Source organism: Muscardinus avellanarius (assembly GCF_963383645.1).
Source record: "Muscardinus avellanarius genome assembly, chromosome: 2".
NCBI lineage: Eukaryota > Metazoa > Chordata > Mammalia > Rodentia > Gliridae > Muscardinus > Muscardinus avellanarius.
In genome coordinates, this window is record NC_137787.1 from 46,789,425 (window position 1) to 46,794,078 (window position 4,654).

Genomic DNA, 4,654 nt, shown 5'->3' on the forward strand with positions numbered 1-4,654 from the left:
GAAATTTTACTCAGCCTTAAAAAAATACAATTGGGGTATTTACAGGGAAATGGATGGATCTCGAGGACATTATGCTAAGCGAGATTAGTCAGTCACAAAAAGTAAGGAATCGGATGCTTTCCCTAATATGTGAAAGCTAGGGTGAAAGGGGTCATAGGGGGAACTCCAGGTGAAAAAGGAGATCCTATAGAGGAGCAAATAAGGCGACCTAACTGTAGGGATGGGAGGTGGGGAGAGGGAAACGCTTTAAAGCGCATGATGTACTTATACATATCGAAGTCAACCACTAAACCAAGCATGGGAGGGAGGGATGGGGAGGGAGTGAGGTGGGGAGTGGGTGGGGGCTGGCTGGGCGATGTGTGCATTTATGTCTACACAAGTTTTTTTTTACCCCATTATGATGTTTAAATACAATTCACTAATAAAAATATATTAAAATTTTTTTAAAATTAAAAAATATGAGTGACTGAATTGAATAGACACTCCAGAATAAAGGATACACAAATGGCCAATAGATACATGAAAAAATGTTCAACATCAGTAGCAATCAGGGAGATGCAAATCAAAACTACAGGGAGTGTCAATCTAATCCCAATGAGAATGGAGATCATTAAAAGTCAAATAACAATAAAGATTGGCCAGGATGTGAGGAAATAGGAACTCTTCTACAATGTTGGTGGGATTACAAGGTTCAGCCACTACGGAGATCAGTGTGGAGATTCCTTAGAAAACTGGGAATAGATCTATCATATGATCCAGCAATACCACTACTGGGTATCTTTCCAAAGTGGTTGAAACCAGAGAACTACAGTAATATATGCATATCCATGTTCATAGTAGCACAATACCCAAATTATGGAACCAACCCAGGTATCCATCAACAGATGCATGGATTACAAAATTATGGGAAATACACACAATGGAACTCTACTCAGCGATAAAGAAGAACAAAATTATATCATTTGCAAGAAGATGTAAGGACCTGGAGAACATTATGTTAAGTGAAATTAGCCAGTCACAGAAAGCAAAGGGTCATATGTTTTCTAAAATGTGCAGAAGCTGGGCGTGGTGGCGCACGCTTGTAATCCCAGCATTTGGGAGGCTGAGACTGGAGGATCGCAGTTCATGGCTACTTAGTGAGGCCCTCTGCAACTCAGTGAGACCTGGTTTCATAAAAAATAATAAAGAACAGAGCAGGGGGTATAGTTTGGAGGTCGAATGCCCCTGGGTTCCATCCTCACACCTGCAAAAAATTAATAATAAAATAAAATAAATAAACATGTGCAGAATAGGGAGTAATTGGGATAGAAGAGGGACTCCAGATAATGGAGGAGAAACCTCAGAGGACCCAGGAAGGAGATTTAAGGCTAGGGGAGGAGGAGGAATAAGGTTCATTAATGGAAATACTACCATAGACTATGTGTATACATGTGAATATGCCAACATTAATCTCAGTAATCTGTATTGGGTGGGAGGGAAATGGGGAGGGGGAAGGGGACACCAAGTGCTGTGTGTATGTATGTCATTGTCAACATGATTTACATTATGATGAGAGACCATAATGCACCAATAAAATCACATTGTTATATCCTAAAAAAGAATTAGAAAGGGAGCTTATTTGTAAATACAAAGGTTTAAACTGTTGTTAATCTTTATGTAATCACATTTAAGTCGTGTGGAGACAATGTTCCAGAATACTAGCCCAAAGATTTATTGTACAACAGCAATTTTTTTCTGGGCTCCCTCCTCAATAAAATAAGTCAAATATCTTATTAAATCTAAAGTCCTGTAAATCATCATTCCTCCTCCTCCTCCTCCTCCTCCTCCTCCTCCTCTTCTTTCTTCTTCTTCTTCTTCTTCTTCTTCTTCTTCTTCTTCTTCTTCTTCTTCTTCTTCTTCCTCCTCCTCCTCCTCCTCCTCCTCCTCCTCCTCCTCCTCCTCTTCTTCCTTCTCCTTTAATACTAGGGATTGAGCCCAGGGGCATTCTACCTTGGAGCTACACCATCAGCCCTATTTGTTTTTATTATCTTAATTTTGAAGCACGGTCTTGCTAAGTTGTGAGAGGTCTCTCGCTAAGTTGCTGAGGCTGGCCTCAAACTTGTGATCCTTTTGTCTCAGCCTACCAAGTACTAGGATTGCGGGTATATACCATGCTTAGCTGTAAGTTTTCTTTTGTAATATGCTTTCTTTTTGAGTCTCACTCTGTGTCATAGTGTTAAGTTTATGCCTGATGCTGAACCTTTCTATAGCTATTTTTATAGCACATTCCTTTACATATTTCTTGTTCTCTTGCTTTTATGCCAGGTTTTTCTCAAGAGTCTGTTTTAACAGCAGAAGCAAGTTGAGAGCTTCACATTTTTAAAGGTCATTGCCACTTAAAGTTCTGCACCATGAAGCTGGACCTGTCATTACTCAGGCAGAAATATTTTGCCTCAACCTGTCTGCAGCTGAGCCCAGACTTCCTAATCATGGAATGCATCAGAGGGTGTGATTTAAACACACAGTCACCTGACAACAACCATCACAACAAACTCTTCAGAGATGCTTGTATGTCATGCCTTCTTCAATAAAAATAGAACTCAGATACCTTTTGGACTATCTCTGGCTGCAGAGGTACAGAAAAACCATGAAAAACTTGCTCTGTTCATGTTCATCTTTCCACTCAAAGGATAACCTTTTTATACCAGGGCCACAAACAGAGAAGGTAATTTTTTTCAGCCCTGGGGATTGAGCCTAGGGGCATCCTACCTTTGAGCTACACTCCAGCCCTATTTTTTATTCTTTTGAAACATGGCCTCACTAAGGAGCCAAGGCTGACCACAAACCTGTGATCCTCCTGTCTTAGCTTCCCAAGTACTAGAATTACAACCGAATACCAGCACACCTGGCTGAAGTTAATATTTTCTAGCTTTACTAATAGCATAACTAAGAAGTCTTTTGACTCAAGGCAGAATAATCACAAACACAAAAACTGAACACAAAGTCCTGGGAGTGAGAAACAGGGCCCCTGGAAAGGGGTTCACATATCTCAATGTCAGGACATTTACTGAGGCAGGGGATAAAAATTTTAGAAATTTCTATATTTATTTTTTATTTCACCCTTCAAAATGTTACATTCATCAATATTACTACTACCAGTACATTACTATTTATGTATGTGTTCTATGGGGCACAATCATGTTAATAAAAACAGATACATATATTAAGACTTTTAGGGGAATAAAACCCAAGACATTTAGACATCAGTGGTCCAGAACACACAGCTTATAAAGTGTGGATTATGGTACTTTATCCAATAGGAATCAAAACTCTTACTAAGAATTTCTTCTAGCTCTTGTTTATCCAAGTCTATTGATCCAGCTGGAAGGAGAAAAGAGAGGGTGTTTTGATATTATTTTTGTAGACACTGATTTAAAAAAATAAGTAGAAAGCAGAAATCTATTATCAATGTAGAATACAAAGGATAAGATTGTAATTCCATTTTGAGGAGGCTGTATGGGAAGATTATTTACTATTTATTTATTTATTTATTTATTTATTTATTTATTGTGGTTAGAGGCATTCTACTTCCAAGCTACACCCCAAGCCCTTTTTATTTTATTTGGAAACAATGTCTAAGTTGCAGAGGGCCTCACTAAGTTGCTGAGGCTGGCTTTAAACCTGCAATCCTCCTATCTCAGCCTTTCAAATATTGGGATTCCAAGCATGTGCTACCATGCCTGGCTTAGGAAGATTATATAGATGCCACTTCTCAAAAGAAAGTTGGCATTAAAAACTATAATTGAATTTTGATATGAAAAGATGGGTGAGGGGGTTTTGAAAAGGAAGATATAGCATAAATAAAGGAAAAAGAGGAAACTGGAAGTGTAGCTCAGTGATACAGCACTTGCCTAGCAGATACAAGGCCCTAGGTTCAATCCCCAGAACTGCCCCCCTCCAGAAAGAAAGAAGGAAAGAAAGAAAGAAAGAAAGAAAGAAAGAAAGAAAGAAAGAAAGAAAGAAAGAAAGAAAGCAAGCAGGCTGTGCTGGGCATGGTGGCGCACGCTTGTAATCCCCGCGCTTGGGAGGCAGAGACAAGAGGATCACGCAGGTTTGAAGCCAGCCGTGCGTGCTGGCTTAGGAGACCCTGTTTTCAAATTTTAAAAAAATGTAAAAATAGGTCTGGAGTGTAGCCTGGAGGTAGAAGGGCTTCCAGGAACCCCAGGACCACAAAAAAAAAAAAAAAAAAAAAGAAAGAAGACTTCTTGGTGAATAGTGTAAGGTTTCATACAGCTAAAAGGCATTGCATGATGGGTGAGCGGGAATAAGACCTCCACAGGGGCAGAGGCCAGTCCACTGAGGAAGTTTAACACTATTCTGAAATCAGTGAGAAAAACTACTCAAATTTGTTTGGGCTTTAAAGTGAGAAACTCATTTTTTCCAAAGTTTATATTAGAGAGATAGCTTGGCAGGACTGTGAAGACCAGGGGACTGGTGATAACAACAAGGGGACTGATGTCCTTGTCCAGATGGAGAGTGTGATGGCTGAATGGGGCGAGGATGGGGATGAGAATGTCAAGGCCACACTCAGGGGACACTGTAGAGACATGTTCAGAAGGACTTCGTCAGCAGACTGGCTTTGACTCTGAAATTCTAAGATTGGGAGACTGGAGGA